Source organism: Dromiciops gliroides, chromosome 1 (genome assembly GCF_019393635.1).
Source record: "Dromiciops gliroides isolate mDroGli1 chromosome 1, mDroGli1.pri, whole genome shotgun sequence".
Classification (NCBI taxonomy): domain Eukaryota; kingdom Metazoa; phylum Chordata; class Mammalia; order Microbiotheria; family Microbiotheriidae; genus Dromiciops; species Dromiciops gliroides.
Window position 1 is genome coordinate 617,059,061 of NC_057861.1, and position 21,768 is coordinate 617,080,828.

The 21,768-nt window shown below is 42.2% G+C and overlaps 1 pseudogene; it reads right to left on the minus strand.

Moving 5' to 3' along the window:
* Positions 1 to 19,728: 19,728 nt before the first annotated feature.
* On the minus strand, positions 19,729 to 20,306 carry LOC122733142 (annotated as a pseudogene).
* Between the last annotated feature and the right edge of the window lie 1,462 nt (positions 20,307 to 21,768).

Consider the following 21,768-nt stretch of genomic DNA (forward strand, 5'->3'; position numbering starts at 1 on the left):
AACCCGATATAGACAAAGGAATGAAGGAGAAAGGACACAGAAAGCACCCCACTTCCCCTGACTCCAGGCCCCCCCCCCAAATCTGCCCTAAGCACAGGCTGTATGTGAAGAAGCAGACCTGCTGGACAACATTCCAAAAGTCTGTTCCTCAAATGATGGACTTATCACCTCAGTCCCATTAACATCTGATGCTGCTGAATCCTGTGCAGCCTTCTCAGGCTTCCCTCAATGGCAGAATTCCCAAGGGTCCTTAATGCTCCCTTGTTGGTTACTCAGGGGTTCCCAGCTGCAGCCCTTTCTCTGGGGACAGAAGGGAGAACAAAAGGGGACTCAGCCCATTCCTATGCCTGAGGAAAATCCATGTGGCAATAAGACCTCAAGGTGGCAGAAGGAGAACTTAGTTCTTTCAGGACTCAAGTTTCCTTTTCTTTCCTTCTTTCTTTCTTTCTTTCTTTCTTTCTTTCTTTCTTTCTTTCTTTCTTTCTTTCTTTCTTTCTTTCTTTCTTTCTTTCTTTCTTTCTTTCTTTCTTCCTTCCTTCCTTCCTTCCTTCCTTCCTTCCTTCCTTCCTTCCTTCCTTCCTTCCTTCCTTCCTTCCTTCCTTCCTTCCTTTCTTTCTTTCTTTCTTTTTTGGCTGGGAAATGAGGGTTAAGTGACTTGCCCAGGGTCACCCACCTAGTAAGTGTCAAGTGTTTGAGGTCAGATTGGAACTCAGGTTTTCCTGAATCCAGGGCCAGTGCTTTATCTACTGTGCCACCCAGCTATCCCAGAACTCAAGCTTTCTGAGCAGGCTACAAATGCCAGAACCCCACAGCACCCAGAAGCTGATAAAGTCTACTCCTCAGCCCAAGTGCCCAGGATTTCCTGGACACTCATATCACAGACAAGAGTACATGCCATCTTTGCAAGGAGAAGGAATTGCTGAGCAAAACGAGGCCAGATCTCTGGGATTTACCTTAATTCTGGAATACAGAACCATCTGTTAAAGATCTGGGGACTCCTGATCCACAGTCTTGGAGTGCCTTCAAGTGAGAGAGAAAGTAAAGAAGCACCACAAATAGACCTAGGAATGAAGGACAAAGGACACCAATCCATTAAAGGGCCAGACTCTGATAGTGGGTGGTCATCTCAGGGTCGTTTGAGTGGAATTTGAGGTTTCCCAAAACAGGAGGGTGTACCCCAGTGCAAAGCTGACACAGCCAGACTCCCCTTCTGAACCTGCTCCACAGTCTGCCCTTTGGAAATAGAATAGCTTTGATTTTGAAGGGAAACTGAAGATGCAACAGAATTGGACTCCACTAATGATGCTAACTTACTTGCAGCTTTTGGTATGAACAAATTAGAAACTCTGCCTAAAATGTACCTTGATTAAATACTATTGTTAAATCACTGTGATTTGTTTCTGAGATGCTTTGGGAAATTTGCAAAATCACACTTACTTGCAGGACAACTGGTTGTGATTAGTGACTGGTCAAAAAAAGCAGAGAGAGAGAGAGCTGAGAGAGAGGAGAAAGAGAAGAGAGGAGAGAGAGAAGAAGCAAGAGGGAGAGAAGGAGGGAGAGAGCAAGGGAGGGAGAGATCGAGGGAGGCAGAGAAGCAGAGAGACACAAGAAGATGCCCATCTGCTTGATCAAAAGCCTCTGGCTCGTGAAGTAAGGTGGGTTTTGGTAAGGTGAGCCAAGCAGTGGCTCTGCCAGGCCTCAGAAACTTTGCCACTGTTCTTTGGCAGGTAGATAGAGCTGGGGTCACTTGTTTCCTTGCCTAGGAGATTACCAGGAACCAGACTTTGGGGAATGAGGAATAAAATCCAAATGTTAAAGAATAAATCCTCTTTTGGGAAGAACAGAAAGGATCTGAGCTGGGGGATGTAGGGTGGGACAAGGAAGAAGAGCATGTTGGGAAAGAGGGAGAAAGTGATGAAGGGCAGCTTGGACAAAAGGATTTGAGCCAAGTAAAAGAGAGAGATGAATCTGTCTTGAAGTGTCTGTTTGACAGCAAGAGAGTGTTGATGGAGGCAATGGAGTGTGTGTGTTACACACCCATTTTCTGTTGAACACCTGCTCCCAATGCAGATAATTATTTACAGCAACATGCAAGCAGAAAAGCAAGGGTGGGGACTGGTGAGAGCTGGGTGCTCTCAGCAAAGAACTAGGGTGAACCTACAGTGAGAATGGATGTGCTTGTTGGTTGAGATGGCCCAGGCTCTCTGAATAATTGCCAATTATGATCTTCCTTAAATCATCTGATTTATCTTATAACAATTTACTTTTCCTGGTGTTTAATTTCCCATGTAAATGATGTACTGAGTTATACACCTCTAAGTCCTTTCTCAGGATTCTTGAATACAAAGGCATTCACATCATTTGCTGTGACATCCCTGACTAGCAGATAGGCAGTGGTGTTTGGGATCCCCTGCCCAGCCTAATTACTCCAGTAACTCTGTAGGCAGAGGACCCTCTAAGGGGTGATGGCCCTTAAGATTTTTGAGCTTGTTGCTGGGTTAAAACTAGAGCCCTTAGCAAAGAAGATGGTGTAACAAGTCTCTGCTGAATTCCTGGAATAGAATAACCGATTTATTAAATCCATAAAATACACAATATTGCTTATCTAAAAGTATTCAAGCCATATCTTAATTTATTTACACTTTTCTGCTCTTTTCACCCTTTTCTCCTCTACATCATAGTAGCAATGAAATAATCGAGACAAACAAGGGCAGCAGAGATTTGAGCTCAGGAAGATGAGTCTGCAGTCCAAGTGCTCCATCCACTGAGCAACATAGACTACAGTCCTACCTCTACTGGAGTGGAAGGTGGGATTAAATAGAGGTGCCTGTTTAGAATTTTTTCTAGGCATGGAAGAAACCTTGAGGAGAGTACTCTAAAGATGGGGTATTCCTTATGTTCCTGGCTTAGAAGGGGGCAATATCAGACATGGGAGTTTTCTTGCTAATGTTTAGCAACTAAATGCATCCTTTATATCTTTTTGTGTTTTCTGTGAGGTCAAAGAAAGGCTCTACGCTATTGGAGATCAAATTCCTGATGTCAGTGGAGACCTAGACATGAGGGGTCTTCTGAGATTCCCAGAGGAAATTTTAGGTGGAGAGACAATGAGTCAGAAATGACCTCTCTAGACTGTGGTTTACAATTGCTTTGTGATAGTAAGGTGGCCCAGTGGTTAGAAGGCTGGCCCTGAAGTCAACAGGACTTGTATTTAATTCAGCCCCAGACACTTACTCCTTGTATGACCTTTGGCAAGTCCTGTCTTCTTGCTCATTCCCTCAAAAGTATTTGTGTTTCCCTTTGGCCATTTCACCATCAGAATGAAGACCATTCTAAGGAACCAGACTGTCAACATCCCAGAAAATATTGACATCTCTCTTAAGAGTTTTACAGTTATTGTGAAGGGTCCAAGAGGAATCCTCTATAGGGATTTCAACCATATCAATGTTGAGCTCAATCTCCTTGGAAAGAAGAAAAAAAAGCTCTGGGTGAACCAATGGTGGGGAAATTGAAAACAACTTGCAACTGTTCGAACTATCTGTAGTCATGTACAAAACATGAGTCCAATTCCTTTCCATGCACAGGAGGCTCTAAATAGAATCTAGCTGGGGGCCTGGGTCCTTTGGGGACAGGTTTTAGTTCCAGATGAAATTTCTCTAATTCCTCAGACATATCAGATATCTAACCCTTTTCTCATTTTTGTCTTCCAGCATAATAGAGCAAGGAAGAGAGAATCTGCAGAGAGAGGTAAGAGAGAACTTTGGGATTGGGTCCCCAAGCTTTGTGCTCTATCCCCTTGAGGGCCCATCCTCATCCTCATTCCTATGCCCAGCCTGCCCTCCTGCCCAGGTCTACTCCATCCTATCTACCCCTTTCCCAATCCATTTCCATCCCTATTCCCATCTCCATCCTCATCTCCCTCCTCATTCTCATCCTCATCTTCATCCTCATCCCCAACTCAAATTTCCTTCCCATCTCAATTCACAGTCACAGATTCTTAGAGTTGGAATGAATATCAGAAGCTACCTAGTTCAATATGTCCTTGAACAAAAATTCCCCCCATCACATATGCAATAACCACTTATAAAGGTTTTACATGAAACCCAGTGAAAGGAAATCCAGCAGATTCTAAGGCAGTCAGTTGGACTTCTCATGGGGATATAGGCACAAAGCAGGTGGCTCAGAGGTACCAATCTCCTCGAGCAGGAGACTGGCAGGTACTTTTATAGGACTGATGGGGGGAGGGGTGACCATTTGACTGTGGAAAGTTCCTTTAGTGAGGGAGGACCATCCCCCACTGGTAGTGACTAGAGGAATTGGGTGAGAGGTGGCTATGGATCCCTCTTTAGGATGCAAAGGCCACAGCCACAACCACATTTATCTCCCCAGGGATAAGGGAGACCAGAATGGAGGGTGGGAAATCACAAAGCTAGCTCAGGCCAAACTGGTTCCACTTATCTCTCTAGGGTGTCAGTCCTCTGATTTAGTTTCTCAAGGAAAAGATTCCTTGATGTGCCCCAGAGAAATTCTGGGGTGCTCGGCACCCCATGACATTTCCCCACTTCTCTCTATATAAGGAAAGGGGACGAAGATTCTTCTGAACCTGCTTCATGCTGACTGGGGGTCGTAGAAATCACAGGGCAAGGGAGGGGGAGGGGAGGGAAGTGGAGAAGGCCTGGAATGTGCAGAGCTGTGAGGTGCTCAGAGAATCCAGAGGGTGGGAGGGAACACACAGGCACAATGGATATCTGCTGTGAATCCTTGAACCTAGATGGAACAGACTTAAACAAAAAAAAATTAAAACTGACCAGAGAAAAAATGAAATGGGTCTTTATCAGTTCAGGAGTAAAGTGTGACCATTTTTTTTCCCCCAGTGGAAGCTGGAAAGGCTGAATGCAGGACAGGGTGTGGCCTGCTTTACTGGATTTAAGTAATCAAATGAAATCCTAGTTCTGTGAGGGTCAGTGTCTGTCTACTTTTAGGGTCCTTTTATCCCATCCCTACTTTGTGCCTTGATTGCATGCTAGGACCTGAACCAGAGAGTAAGACAGAGATCACCCCAACACCATTCCTAGGCTTGCCTCCTATGTCCAGCTTGGCCATAGGCCTGACAAGGTGCTGGCCAGGAGAACAAGCTGCAGAGCGCTGGATTTTTGCTAAGCCAATCTCTTGGGTGCTGCCCTGGGGACAAAGAAGTAGGAGAGCTGGCCTCACCTTCGTGTGGTGTCCCCCACTTCTGTGTCCTGGTTTACTGCAGCTGCCAGAATCTCGGCCAGCCGGAGTTCTGCTGGTAGCAGATCTGGTGATGGCTGCTGCTGTTATAGAAGCTTGGTCTATGGAGCGGGCATGAGCCATCTTTTCTCCCTCTTTGGCTACTGCAAGGTGCCTGTTATTAAAAATCTTAAAAGCAATATCAAGGAGTTGTGAGGATGGGATCTGGGGACCCCAGTCTAACTTTTGGAGCTCTCTCCTAATGTCAGGATAAAATGAATATTGAAGACAGTTATTCCTACATCTCTTTGGGGGTCTAGGTTAGCATATTTCTTCAGAGAGTCTGCTAAGCGGCTCATGAAGACAGCAGGATTTTCGTCAGACCCCTGTGTTATCTCCCTCACCTTTCCATAATTGACTTGTTTCTTAACCCCCCTTCTCATTTCCTCAACCAGGCAGGTGACCATGCAATTTCTATGAGCCCTGTCTTCCCTGTTATCATAGTTCCATCTCTGTTCTGCAACTGGGACAGCTGTAAATCCAGGGACCCCAACCCAATTTCCAACCTGAGAGTGTTCATCCCCAACTTGTACCACCAGGTCCCAAATCTGTTTTTTCTCATCAGGGGTACAACAGCTGGCAAGAATGATTTGTAAATCGGTCCAGGAAAGGTCAAACTCCAGTGTCACAGACTTAAATCCATCTATGAACTTTGTGGGGTTCTCTGAGTAACTCCCCAATTTCTCTTTAATCTGAGATAGCCTGCTTATGGAAAAAGGAACATGCCTTAATATTGTGCCTTTCCCAATGGGAAATTCCCTTAATGGAAGCAGGGAAGCAGTGGGAGATGCTGGTAAGGACCTGGGTGAAGCTGATTGGGGAGATAGCTCAGGTGGAGGCTGAGACAGAGGATTGGGCAGAGGGCCCAGTGGGGGAGGGAAAAAGGAGATGGCTTTAGGCGACTGCAGATTAGGTAAAGCAGATGGGGTCAGCTGCTGAATGGAAAAAAAAAACAGGAGAAATGGGAACCTATTGGAGTCCCCCAAGATTGTAAATGTGGTAGAGCAGGATAGAAGGATACTGACATCCACTCCCCATGTGGGGAGGATCATTTTATGCAGATTAGATTGTGGGCCAGAGTTGAAATTCTTGAAAGAGCAATACCTAAAACAAAAAACAAAGCAACAAAAAACAAAATAAAAGAATAGTAGGGGGGCAGCTAGGTGGCTCAGTGGATAAAGCACTGGCCCTGAATGCAGGAGAACCTGAGTTCTGTTAATATGAGTATATGGATCACCTGGATTTGATGGAGGTACCTTACCATCCAAATGGATTTTATGAGACCCTGCATTAATAGGAGCAAGATGCCCTTTGCTCAGACTTCAAAGCAACCACACAGTCCCTAACAAACTCAAATGCCCCTTTGAAATTCCCATTCACTATCTTCTTTCCCCAGAAAGAGAGACCTACTCAGTCTCTGATAATACCTGTTCCTACTTCCACCTATCTATTCATTAGCATTTGCTTTAAGTTGAGCTATTAAACTGATTTGTACTGTTTAACTGATTTACATTTGTAATGGGTTGATTTGTATCCTGCCAATGAAGGTATTCTGTAACCTGTGAGCCAAGAAACTTTAAAACCCTTAGAAAGAAGAGGAGTTTTGAGCTTCTCTCTTAGGGAAGACTCCACACATGATCAGGTGTTATTTCTTTCTTCTTGGGACAAAAAAATATTAAATTGATACTATGGTGGTTTTTTCTGTCTGTCTCTGATCTGGTTTTCTCTCATAGGAGATATTAAATACTATGGTCTGGTCCTTAACCATGTTCTCTGATCTGTTATTATAATTGGTAGGAGGACAGGTATGGGAATAAATTGTAGGAGATAGTATAAGATATTATGATTTCTCTGATCTGTTTATTAATTTGTAGGAGAAAGGAAACATGATTTGTCTGATATGTTTGTAGGAGACAGGCAGATACAAAAGCTATATTTTACTATTCAGTACTTCAAATCTGGCCTCAGACACTTGACACTTACTAGCTGTGTGACCCTGGGCAAGTCACTTAACCCTCATTGCCCAGCAAAAAACAAACAAACAAACAAAAAGAAAAAAGAAAAAAAGCAATACCTAAGAAACCCCCACAGCACCTATTTCCCCCATGAGATATTTCTCCCCATGATAGGAGGAAACCCAAGAGAGAGGGGTGCTGGTTGAGAGGCCATTATAATCCCTCCCTTACCCTCTTTTCCCCCCTCTCCTCACTTGCTTGTAGTGCAGTGATTCACAGATACTCTATTTTAAAAATACTTTATTCTTTTATAATATTGTCATTACAAAAAATGCAAAAACAGACTATAAACATTTCAGGGCTCATCAAAAGGAGAAAATCCAAGAAAGCCCCCACCCCATTTCCTTAGGTTGTTTCCACAGACCAGGCCAGAGTCAACAACCCCTTCTTCAGGCTCCTAGCTCTTCAGAAGAATATACATTTGTACAGTGTGGAACATCAAGTGTGGGACATTCAGGGCTCCCCAGACTCCAGGGACAGGACAAGGACAGCTCCCCAGGCCAGGGAAAGGACCACAGAAGCTTGGAGATAGAATGGCCTAGCACTGGAAAGGCCTGCTCTTACAAGGCTGAAGCCGTGGGCCAGGGAGGCCAGGGTATCCCTGCTGTGACCCTGAATTCCTGGCAGGGAGTGGGAAAGCTCTGGATGTCCTTCCTTTTGGATCAAGGCTCTCAGCACCAAAGAGCTGCCCAGTACAAAAATGAAAAATCCCTCCCAGCCCAGCCCCTTAGTTAAGCCTAAAAGAAAACATATGTGGTGTGTATGCCCTTTCCCCTTCTGCCCACCCCAACCCCAACCCCAGCCCCAACCCCAACTCCAAACCCAGTTCCAGCCCCAACCCAAAACCCCAATTCAGCTCCAGCCCCAAAGCCAGCCCCCAAACCAATCGCAAATGCAGCCACAACCCCAACTCCACCTCCAGATATAGTCTCACCCCAAACTTACATGCAGCCAGAACCCCAAACTCAGATGTAGCCCCAACCCCAAAGCCAAGCCCAAATCCAGCCACAACCACAATCCCACCTCCAGGCACCTTCACCCACTGGTTAAATGGTTCTTCAGTGGATTTACTTCCATGATTCTAACTTACTTCATTTTGGAAGTCCAAATCTAAATACCCCTGGATTTAAAGTTATTGCATAAAAAGAGGACCAGAAATTAATTTACATAAAAGTTACCAAGTGATCTTCAATTGTAGTAAAGGACTTAAGGTGACACTTAAGGAATTAATTTCAAAAGAATGCATGTCAAATAAGTTGTACTTAAGGTGTTTCAGATTCAGTTTTAAAATTCCTGCCTAACAGCAGATAGAAGACAAAGCCAGATGCTTATGTACTTTAGTAGTTTAGAATATAAAAAGGTGTAGAATTTTTAGGTTAAGTAGTTTAAATTTTATACCTGCATCTCACTCTAGTAACCCATTTGTAGTCCTAAACTTAAGGAATCAAGAGCCCCTATGGTGTTCATGCTGATCAAATGATATTATTATAGGAATTTGTCATAAAAAGAGGAGGGACAAAGTTGTAGGAGAATAATGCTTCCCCAAGCTTCATGTTCACTCCAGGCAGAAGTTGTATAGATAGCCATTTGCATGGGGTCATGTTTAAAATCAGCCAGGTGGAATAGTTTTCATTGCATATGTCATATTGAGGATATTAAGTCAAGAGAATCCTACCTCAGTCCTTGCTAAAAATTTCCAGCCTTTCCCATGAAAATCCATCACCTGCAAAAGCCCCTTAGGGTTGCAGAAACCTTGTCTCATTGAGTCTGTCATATTCCTCCATCATCATACCTAGACTCAGACTCAGAATAATATAATAGTCCCAAAATATCAGATGCTTTTCATCCTTAAGGTAGTATTACACAAATGAATTTTGCTTTAAGACACTTACTAACAAAAGCATTGGGATAATTGCACTGCCCTTCAGTACTTCTAAAACCAGTGAGAACAGGTGGCAAGGAATTGGAAACTGAGAGGATGCCCATCAGTTGGGGAATGGCTGAACAAGTTGTGGTATATGAATGTAATGGAATACTATTGTGCTGTAAGCAATGATGAGCAGGTGGATTTCAGAGAAACCTGGAAGGACTTCCAGGAACTGATGCTGAGTCAAGTGAGCAGAACAAGGAGAACATTGTAAATGGTATCAACAATATTGTGTGTTGATCAACTGTGATGGACCTGACTCTTCTCAGCAATACAATGGTTCAAGATAGTTCCAAAGGACTCATGATGGAAAATGCTCTCCAAATCCAGAAAAAAAAAGGAAAGAAAAAGAACTATGGAATCTAGATGCTGATTGGATTATACTATCTCTCTTTTGTTTGTTTTTCTTTTGTGGTTTTTCCTTTATGCTCTGATTCTTCTTTCACAGCATGATTAATGCAGAAATATGTTTAATGTGATTGTACATATATAACCTATATCAGATTGCTAGCTGACTTGGGGAGGGGGGAGGGAGGGAGAAAAAATTGAAACTAGAAATCTTATAAAAACAAATTTTGTAAACTATCTCTACATGTAACTGGAAAATAATAAAATACTTTTATGGAAAAAAACAGTGAGCACATATTTAAAGGTGACTCAACTAGTTTGCATGCAATTGCATACATGTTTTAATTCCAGATTAAATAGCAAACCTAGGTAAAGTCAGATTTCCTATTTTAACAGAATTAAAAAAAAAATCCAAATATAAGAGAAATTGCTTTCCCAACATAGCTGATACAATTGCTCACCAATTTATACCTTGGAAGGAAATTTAGAAACACAATACCTTAAAACAATATTAGGAAATTTGAAATAAAACCAATTAATTACCCATCAGGTGTTCTTAATTCAGTGGCATGTGCTTTTGCTCTCTGCTTTACACAGAGATACTATCATCATGCCTTATGAGATAGTAAATGGAAAATTTTAACTTTCTGAGAAAACTTATCAGATAATGACTTGGAATTAAAGTGTGGCTGCTTTTGGTGTTTGTTGTTGTTGTTTCTTTGCCTGTCTGTCTGTTTTTGGTCAAGGCTTTTGCAGCCTACAAGTCTTTTTGTTTGTTTTTTGTTTTTGTTTTTTGGTGAGGCAGTTGGGCTAATTGATTTGCCCAGTGTCACACAGCTAATGTCAAGTGTCTAAGACTGGATTTGAACTCAAGTCCTCCTGAATCCAGGGCTGATGCTCTATCCAATTCACCATCTAGCTGCCCCTGTAGCCTACAAGTCTTAATGCAGACAGGGTGTGGCCTACTTTAACAGAGTTAAAGAAATAAACCCAAGGCAGAAGATGCTTTTAGGGAAATGGGGTTCAATGGTTAGAGACATTCCAAAACCATATTATTCTTTGCAACTTTTACACGTACAAATAATTCCCAATTTTAAACTATTCCACTACAAAATTCCACTACAAGTGGCAATATGTAACAGTATATTCAACTCTGTTAAATCCTTAGGTACTAGATGCCATCAGATTGCTCCCCTCTCCCATAGAAGAAACTGCTGTGAGGAAAGAGAGGGGTTTAGCCCCACAGCAGAAACTGCCACAGAGAAAGAGAAGGGCTTTAGGACATGTGGTACCCTCCATTTTGCTTCTAGCCCCCTGTAATGATTTGAGAAATTAAAGACAAAATCCATCATACTCCCCCCTTCTCATGGTCTTGCAGTGATTAACCTTGTAAGGCAGAAACACAGTTATGGCAATTGATAGACACATAAACACCCATAAGATACAGTAAGACACAGAAACAAACTAAGGAAACTAGAGTTCACTCCCAGTGTGGTAGGGGCTGATTTGGCTTAAGGACATAAGGACTTTCTCTAGAGCAGGATAAGTGCAACTCGTGTTTTTTTCTGTTCAAGAATCCAAGTTTTAAGGTCAAATTTAGCTTAATTGTGGAGAATGTACCCAAATGGGAATCCCTCAGAATATTCTCTCTCTGTCCCACAAGAGTGTGTGAACCTGGTTCAGATGTCTTGTTGGGCTTTTCATGAGGAAGACCCCTTGCTGCCCATTGTTGTGGACTGCAAATACTGACCACACTATCCCTCCACTAGCAAGGGCAAGGGATAGAGTCAGGGCAGGAGAGAGAGAATAAACATAAGGCAGATGCTATCTCTGGGTTTTGGGCTAGAGGAAAGAGGAATTCCCCTGCCCCACTGTTGGGTACCAGAAATATGTCACAAGTAAATAGGTGGTCTGGGGGTCTTTAGGTATTTGTCTTTAAAAAATCACGACTCTCCCAACACAATCCAATTAAAATAAAATGGTCTTTTATTTGGTCATTCAGAGAAACGGACCAAGAGGGAAATAAAAGCTTTTGCCTCTAGGGGAGGAGGCGGCTTAGAGACAGTCCCATGAGTGAGCTGACCCCCTAGTGACCAGCAGGTCATCCCCAAGACTCAGCATGCTTTCCTGAAACAAAGTGCCTTCCTGAACAAAAGCTGCCTCTGAGCATTTATCACTTGGGAAATCAAAGGAATTCTCTTTCCTCACCCTGGCCACCCAAAGCAATGCAAGAAACACTGGTCGAGGCCACAGAGAACAGCTACTCTTGTTCTGTTTTATAATGAATAATTTTTATTAATGTATTAGGGAAGAATGATTAACACAATCATAACCATCCTGTTTCAAAGGACTAATAATGTCACATGGTATAAGAACAATTTAGTTATCCTTTGACATCCTGGATTCTCTTGGAGGAAGCCAAATTTCTCCATGCTGAGGAGGAAGATCTGGGGATCCAATCTGAGAGGAGTAGGATCCCCCACAAGGTGACTTGAAATGGTTTTGGGAGTGGCCTAGAGTAGGAGAGAAGCTTCCCTCTCTCTGTTCATAAAGGAATTGATGTGAAGAGACTGACACCTCACTAGGACTGCAAGTTAGCTTCTCAGGGGGCAGTTGCTGATCTATGAATCTTACAGTTTTCTTACATCTTTTCATCCTTTTCTCTGTGTCCTGGACCTGCCTCTCCAAACTGAGGGTCCAATGGTCTTCATAATCTTTTGCATGACCACTTGACTTGCTGTTATCCTCTTGAGCACTGGCAGAGGCATGTGCCCTGAGCCCCTTGAACTTACCACCAGTTGACTCTGTTTGGGTCTCCAGGCTCTGGAGCTCCCTCTGCTGTTGCTTGTTCTCTTCCCAAGCACCATGTTCCTTTTTCTCCCCTGTCTTCTTCTTCTTCCAGATCAGGCCAACTACTGACATATCCTCTGGAGTTGAAGTAGTCCCACTTCTGAAAGAAGCCTCACTCCCTTGGCAGGGATGCAGGCCTGTGAATGGACTTTGCTTTTTGGTCTTCCCAGCTTTCACTGACTCTGCCTTAGGCTCTTTTTTCCCTCTGCTTTTCTTCTTGGAGACAAGCCACTTGATCAAGTTCTTCATCTTTTTAGCTAAATGCTTTATAAACATTTTGCAATGGGGCCTTCTTACTGACTTTGGGACCCGTAAAACCTGGGCTGGAGGATCTGGAGATGGGTGTCCACTATGAGAGGTCTGGCCCTGTAATGAACTGTGATTTGTTCCCTGTCCTTTGTCCTGTATCCCATGATCTACGTGGGGTTTACGGAGGTTCCTTTTCCACTGGGCTACTTTTTCTGATGTCATAGAAGTGTGGACCACAGTTGAGATATGACTCAGTCTACATATACGGGTCCTGGAAATCATACTGGACTGTAGGTACATTGGAACTGCAAAAGGGGATTTGGTCTGAAAAGGGGTAGTAGCAGAAGATGGAGAATGGGGCAAGGAGAAACTGAGGTACAGTGGGTGCTTGAGAGAAACAAAATGAGGTTGGCCTGGTAAGATATTTGCAGCTGATGAGAAAGAGGAATTGAGTGATGAAATTGTGTTCTGTGATGGCCTGGGGACCCGGGAAAATTTGGAAGGCAATTTCAGAGGTAGATCTGATGGCAGGGCCCTGTGGGCCAGTTCAGGTAGAGTAGGTTTGAAGAGTAGATCAGACTCCAAAGCCACAGAACTGCACACTCCACAGCAGTAGTTTGTGTTTAGCATCTGCTGGATGCTGCTGTTCTCCAAGAGCTTGGCCCTGTGACTGCAGGAAACAGGAATGATCAGCTGCAACCTGGAAATGTTATGGAGGCAGGAACTAGGTAAGGGGCATTTGAAGTATTTTTGTCCCTCCTGTTCCCTCCTCCCCTTCCCCATCCCATGAACCCACCTCACCATGCAGGCCTTTCATTAGGTCTTAAGTCTTTGATTCTCCCACCTTATGATTAATACAAAAATCTAGAACTGATGCAGTTGGAAAAAAGGGATAGGTTACCTTTCCAGGATAGAATGGATCTCCCGGGCATGCGTTGTTTCTTCCTGGTCAAACCTCCAAGCTATGGAACCAGAAAAAATAGTATAAGATTTACAGCTGGAAAAAAAGCTTTGGATGTCATCTAAGTTGTGTGCTAGGTGGGCAAGATTTGTGGGGGATCCTGAAGAGTCAGGTGATATGTTGGGAAGTGACACTCCCTAACACCCCTGAGCTCATAACCAAGTTCAAATAGGCCAGGACAGTGTGATAAGTCACTTTCCTGCCTTCCATTTCCTTCATTTCCAGAATAAATGAAGAGCAGAGAATAAATTGTCCTTTTTTGTTTTTGCCCAATTCAGAATATTGCCCAAATTGTGCTTTCCTTTTGATGAGCCTCTCCTTTGGTATTTTTCTTCTCTGAAAGCCACAGGCTGGCCAAGGGCATCCAGGGACTGAAGTTGATATACTCATAAGGAAACCTAGGAATCAGAGTTGGAAAACATGATGGAAGGCATTCAGGTGAAGTTCAACAGATGGAGAAATAGAAGGGAAATTGTCTTCCTGGTATTATGATCTGGCTCCCAAAGAAAGGAAATAGATAAGAAATTTCGGAACTTAGTCATTTTGTCCAGAAACCAGTAGGTGATTTTGTCCATTTGTACCATAGCAATATGGTATTCACTTCTAGGTGCCCACATTTTTGGAGGGTCATTGATAATGTGCCAAGCGATAGCCTCAAGATCATGCTGTGTGGGGAATTTTCAGTGCCTTCCCTCTGAGATTACTTCCAATTTATCTTCCATATATCTTATTTGTACATAGTTTTTCCTCTATATTGTTCTCCCCATGACATCCCCCATCATCCCCTGTACTTCTTGAAAAAACAGACTCTTTCCTTTCTTTGTAATACCAGTGCTTACCATAGGAACTGGCATTTAGTAAGCATTTAAGAAATTTTTCTGGAATGACTGACCCAGTCTGGAAGAGAGTATATTTTCAGGGGACACAATAACTGTCTTGTCTTAAGCACTTTCCTCTGAAAGGAGTATTTCAGCATTTGTTTCATCTGAGAGGACAGAACAAGCAACAAAGGGCAGATAAAATGCCTGAAGCAAATTTAGGCTTCAAATGAGATAGAACTTCCAATAAGTAGAGCTACCTCAGGCTGAAATTGACTGCCTTAGAATCTGTTGGCTTTCCCTTTGCTGGGTTTCATGTAAAACCTTTATAAGTGGTCATTGCATATGTGATGGGGGGAATTTTTGTTCAAGGACAAGTTGAAATAGGTAACTTCTGATTTCCATTCCAACTCTAAGAATTTGTGACTGTGAATGGAGATGGGACAGAGGTTTGAGTTGGGGATGAGGATGAAGATGAGGATGAGAATGAGGAGGGAGATGAGGATGGAGACGGGAATAGGGATGGAAATGGGTTGGGAAAGGGGTAGATAGGATGGAGTAGACCTGGGCAGGAGGGCAGGCTGGGCATAGGAATGAGGATGGGGATGGGCCCTCAAGGGGATAGAGCACAAGGCTTGGGGACCCAATCCCAAAGAAGTTCTCTCTTACCTCTCTCTGCAGATTCTCTCTTCCCTGCTCTATTATGCTGGAAGACAAAAATGAGGAAAGGGTTAGATATCTGATATGTCTGAGGAATTAGAGAAATTTCATCTGGAACCAAAACCTGTCCCCCAAAGGACCCAGTCTCCCAGCTAGATTCTATTTAGAGCCTCCTGTGCATGGATAGGAATTGGACTCAGTACCAAGGAGACTAGGCTAGAGAGATGGGTTAAGGGAATCCCTTATTTGACCCCTGGGACATGCAATCACTAACAGCTTTGTCTAACTAGCACCTAAGTAATTATAAATGCCTGCCAGTGGTGACTTCCCTGATAAGTCTGTTTACTTTCAGAGATATCCACAGGTATAAGTAAAGCATTTTGCAACTGTTAAAGCACTCTATAAATGCTAGGCATTGTTATCATAGAACATGCACACCTGGACCATGTTTCAAATATACCTTTGAAAATATCTTCAGTGGACCTGATTGAGCCTCACGAAAGAAGAAACAAATTGAGGAAACATCCTAGCTGTAAGGTGAGGAGATGTGTGTTTGTGTGTGTGTGTGTGTGTATGATCAGTACAGATTCCACTCTTTCCCCACCCTCCCCTGAAAAACCCCTGGGCTAATGGGAATTAGAAATGGAAGGGACCTTCAAGGTCAACTAATCCAATCCCCTCATTTTACAGATGAGGCAATAGAGATCCAGGCAAGAGAAATAACTTTCTCAACTATCATTTATGCCAAAGCTTTTTGTCTCCCAAGACCCCCTCATCACAACCATCTCTCCTCTACCTCATCTTTCATAAGGTATCCCTCCTCCTCATCACTTCCTGCCTGAATCATTGTAATTGTGTCCTGTTCAGTCTCCCAACCTACCACTCCTTCTAGAAACACAATGTTTCATTCACAGTCATTTGGATTTTCACCTCACTGTCCACTGAGGCATGTAATGATAAAGAAAAGCAAAACCATCCACTTTAGTGACCCCACTTGACTTCCCTAGTAGTCCTCTGCCTCTGTGTAATGAGCCAGAAGGCATGATTTGTCTGTGCTATGGGACCTTCTCCAGTTTTTCAGTCACTCCAAGTTGTACATCCTTTTGGGGATCCTGGCTTATAATGTTTTCTTGCATCATGAGTTCCTGTGGATCTTCCCATGTTTCTCTCAATTCTTTACATCCCCCATTATTGTGTGATAATATTCCATTACATTCATGTACTTGTTGGTCCAGCCCTTCTCCATCACTAAATCAATGATCCCAGGGTCTTTTCTGGCTGAGGGAAATGTGTAGTGGTGAGGAGTAGGTATGCGCCCAGTAATTGTAGGACCACTGGGCCAAAGGGTATAGAAAGATGAGATACTTCTATGGTCTAATTCAAAAATAATATCTTAGTCTGTTGGCTGAAGTCAGAGTTCCCCCAACAGTGAAATAACATGCCTTGTCTTCTCACAATTCTTCCAATATTAACTTCCCATTTTTGTCACCTTTGCAATTTTTGTGATACAAGATGGAATCCTGGGTGTTTAATCTTGGGTGTATTCCTCTTATAATTAGTGATTCAGAACATATATTCACATTGTTCTATTCTTTCCTTAGCCTATCCTTTACAAGGCCAACAGCCATATTAGTCTTCAGCCATATCCATGTCCGGAACAAGATGGAAATTGACTTCCGGCTTCTCCCTATACAGGGGTGGAGAATTTCTGCTCCGTGGTTTGCATCAAGCCCTTAGTTAAATTTCATTCCTGAAGAGTACCAGCAATGTGTGTCCTGCTGTCCAAGGACCACCCACCACATCCATGCCATTTCTATGGCAATGATCACATCTATTTCAGAGCAAATACCAAGAGGAAATCTTCTCTCTTGTTCCTGTATGTATAATTTTAAAAGGTTTTAAAAGTTTTTAGCATGAATCTTCTCAAAGACCCCAAGATAGAGATAGAGTTCTTTTCTCTGCTTTCTGTGAGATTGTCTTTGTCTTTGGTGTTTCTCTTCCCCTCTCTAGGTCTCTTTTTTTTCTCATACAACTCATTTATTATTTTTTGTACTTACTTCAACTATGTTCCTTCTGTGACTTTATTGGAAAAAGTTTTTAAGGAATATTTTCTATTTTTTATCACTTAAAGACAATTATAATGATCTGCATTTCTTCATGTTTTCTTTTTTTTTCTTTAATTTGCTTCCTCTTCATCAGTGATAATTCAATAATAATACAAAGGAATGTTGAAGTAGTATAATGATTAAATTTGGGCTGGGAGGAAGAAATGAGAAGATGGTAGTGGAAGAAAACTATTGGTTTAGAATGTTGTATATGCTGTCAGACACATTTTGTTTTCGTGACATTCTGAGTGTGTATGTGTATGCATGTGTGTGTTTTAATTTTTGTTACAAGAGAAGGTTCACTAAGGAGGAGTCAGGGGAGTAGTATGCTAGGAAATTCAAAAGCAAAAGACATTAATAACACCCTTAAATGATAAAATTAAATAAACATTGTAGATTACTATCAATGACTAAAATAATATCTCATGAATATATTATTAATTTCATGAATTATTAATTAATATTGATTAAATAACATGTTGATAAGCAATAAGCAAATTCATACTTATTCCCCCCAAAGAAAGAAGGTTTTCAGCCTCAGACCTATAGGATTATGGTGCCTGTTAAATTATTTTACTTCCAAATCAAGGTATCTCCTATCATATAAAGGCAGAGCTTCTGAAGGGCAAAGGCCTTTCTTCTCTTTTCTGATTTCCAATAAAAATGAATACAAACAACTAATTGAGGCTTGAAAAATTCCCCTTATGGCTACCACACATTAGATTTTAAATACCACACCACTGTTTCTGGGCTCTGAGTCTTCTTTACATGGACATTTACTCATCCTACTCCCAAACTACCTCCCCTCCAGAGAGTTTTCCATGAATGTTCCCCTCCATTTGCAATCTAACCAGGGAAGTCCCAAGCCCCCTCAATGTGCTCATGTAATCAAACACAAATACTTTTGAGGGAATGAGCATGAATTTAGGACTTGCCAAAGGTCATACAAAGAGTAAGTGTCTGAGGCTGAATTAAACACAAGTCGTCTTGACTTCAGGGCCAGCCTTCTAACCACTGGGCCACCTTACTATCACAAAGCAATTGTAAACCACAGCTGTTGGTCTGGAGAGCCCATTTCTGCCTCATTGTCTCACCACCTAAAATTTCCTATGTGAACTTCAGAATATCCCTCATGTCTAGGTCTCCACTGACATCAGGAATTGGGTCTCCAATAGAGTAGAGCCTTTCTTTGACCACTCAGAAAACACAAAAGAATAGAAAGGATCCAGTGGTTGCTAAACATTAGCAAAAAAAAAACCCCAAACCTCCTGTGTCTCACACTGCTACCTTTCAACCCAGGAACCTAAGGAGTCTCCTGTCTTTAGAGTACTCTCTTCAAGTTTTCTTCTCCCTCAAGAAAGAAAAGTACAAATGGGAAGTCCTATTTAGTACAACCTTTCACTCCAATACAGGTAGGTCTCTAATTGAGGGGGCTCAAAATGTAGCAGCACCACCTGAAGACTAATCTTCCTAAGCCCACATCTCTGCTGAGGCCTTGTTTGCCTCAGTGTCCTCACAGGGAACATGAACTAGAGGAGAAAATGGCAAAGCACTCCAGGATCTTTGCCAAGAAAACCTGCCATGGGGTCACAAGAGTCAGACATTACTCCAAATGGATAAACCACCACAACAAAGCCACACCCCCTTCTCTGTCCCCTTCATTGATCACTGGTTCCTCTAGAACACTTGTATGACCTGGAGAAAAAGGAGTTCTGGAAGGTAGAATGCCTTAGAACTAAGGGGAAACTAAGAATGATCAGTTGTCAGGAAAGAAGAGGGAGGGGAATGGAAAGGTAGGGGGAGGGAGCTTCTCTATAGTAAATCAGACTGTTCCCCTTACCCTAGGGCATGTTTTCTTCCTTCTGGAATTGGGGTGGATGGTCAAGCTTATTGACATTACACAGCAGCAAAAGGAGCAACAAGCAGCCCAGGATGTAGAAGTGAGGGTCAATCCCATATTCTTTCAGCACTGAATCCAGCAGGGATTCTGTCCTATTCAAGGTCAACTCAAGGTTCCTCAGGAGGAGGGAACAGAGTTCCATCTTCTCCAGAGGTCAGTCTCAACAGAAACAGCTCAGGCAGGCAGAGAGCCTGCCCCTAGCCAGAATTCCCACTCTGCATCATAGAGCCCCAGAAGTTGGGTCATGCACACTGTCACAAAAGACCTTTCATAACTTAGTGAAGGTCAAGGTGTGGGAGCAGAGGGTGATCCGAAAGATATGGACAACAGCCCCTCTCTCCAAGGGACCCTCTTAGTGCCTCCCCATCATTTCCTCTACCTCCCAGATCTGTTTCTGGACTCTGAGACTTCTTTACATGGGCATTTACTCATCCTATCCCCAAACTACCTCCTTCAGGGAGTTTTCCATGGATGTTCCTTTCCATTTGCAATCTAACCAGGGAAGTCCCAAGCCCCTCAATGATCTAATCAAACACAAATGCTTTGTTTTTGACAAAAATTATTTTTATTTTGACATCTGAATAAGCTTTGATTCCTCAAGACAGTGCCTTTGAAATATTTCCCAACTTATTCATCTGTTTTTTGCACTGTGCCTTTCTCACAATATAGATACCAGTCAAAAACTTTCTGATTTCCTTGTTTTTTACTGTGGTGGCCTGTTGGATCAGTCCAGCTGAGGTTGATAGAAGTTCAATATCATTTCCTTCAAGAATTAACTCATCTTTTTTGTGTTTGAGAAACAGCACAAGCCACACCTGGTTTCATGCAGACTCTTCAAAATTTTTTTCACCCAAGAAATTTCTGATTTCAACAACTAAACCATTCTTTTGTATAACAATATTGATGGAGAAGTGAGCATAGACAGACCTCATCTTGTAATGAAAACCCAGAGTAATACCTTTGATCATGTTTTGTACATGACTACAGATAGTTCGAACAATTGCAAGTTGTTTTTGATTTCCCCACCATTGGTTCACCCAGTGCCTTTTTTTCTTCTTTCCAAGGAGATTGAGCTCAACATTGATATGGTTGAAATCCCTTCAGAGGAATCCTCTTGGTCCCTTCACAAAAACTGTAAAACTCTTAAGAGAGATGTCAACATTTTCTGGGATGTCGACAGTCTGGTTCCTTAGAATCATCATCATTCTGACAGTGAAAGGGCCAAAGAGAAACAGAAATACTTTTGAGGGAATGAGCATGAAGACAGGACTTGCCAAAAGTCATACAAGGAGTAAGTGTCTGGGGCTGAATTAAATACAAGTCCTGTTGACTTCAGGGCCAGCCTTCTAAACACTGGGCCACCTTACTATCACAAAGCAGTTGTAAACCACAGTCTAGAGAGGTCATTTCTGACTCATTGTCTCTCCACCTAAAATTTCCTCTGGGAATCTCAGAAGACCCCTCATGTCTAGGTCTCCACTGACATCAGGAATTTGATCTCCAATAGCGTAGAGCCTTTCTTTGACCTCACAGAAAACACAAAAAGATATAAAGAATGCATTTGGTTGCTAAACATTAGCAAGAAAACTCCCATGTCTGATATTGCCCGTTTCTAAACCAGGAACATAAGGAATACCCCATCTTTAGAGTATTCTCCTCAAGGTTTCTTCCCTGCCTAGAAAAAATTCTAAACAGGCACCTCTATTTAATCCCACCTTCCACTCCAGTAGAGGTAGGACTGTAGTCTATGTTGCTCAGTGGATGGAGCACTTGGACTGCAGACTCATCTTCCTGAGCTCAAATCTCTGCTGCCCTTGTTTGTCTCGATTATTTCATTGCTACTATGATGTAGAGGATAAAAGGGTGAAAAGAGCAGAAAAGTATAAATAAATTAAGATATGGCTTGAATACTTTTAGATAAGCAATATTGTGTATTTTATGGATTTAATAAATCGGTTATTCTATTCCAGGAATTCAGCAGAGACTTGTTACAACTTTTTCTTTGCTAAGAGCTCTAATTATAACCCAGCCAGAATTTTTAAAATGTTAAGGGACATCACCCTTTAGAGGGTCCTCTGCCTACAGAGTTACTGGAGTAATTAGGCTAAGCAGGGGTTCCCAAACACCATCTGCTAGTCAGGGATGTCACAACAAATGATGTGAATACTTATGTATTCAAGAATCCTGAGAAAGGATTGAGAGGTGTATAACTTAGTACATCATTTACATGGGAAGTTAAACACCAGGAAAAGTAAATTGCTATAAGATAAATCAGATGATTTATTAAAGATCATCACTGGCAATTATTCATGACTCTTTGTAATTCTTGGTTTGGGGAAAATATCAATTTCTTTTTTTTGGTACGTCCTTCCATCTTACTACATAATTTTGGCATTCACAGAATGTATGCTAGGAATATAGAAAAATCCAATGTATTAATATGTTGTGTAAGGTTCCTGGGTAAATGTTGTCAAGAAAGTAGGCATTTTTCATTCATTCAAAAACATTTATCAATTGGAGACTGTGTACAAGTCATTGTCCTAGGTACTGAGAGAGATAAAAATTCAGATCAAACACAATCTCTACCCTCATAGAGCTTACAGCCTAATGAAGAATGAAACACAATCAGAAGGAACTGGAAAATGTGATATTCCATGAGACATTAGA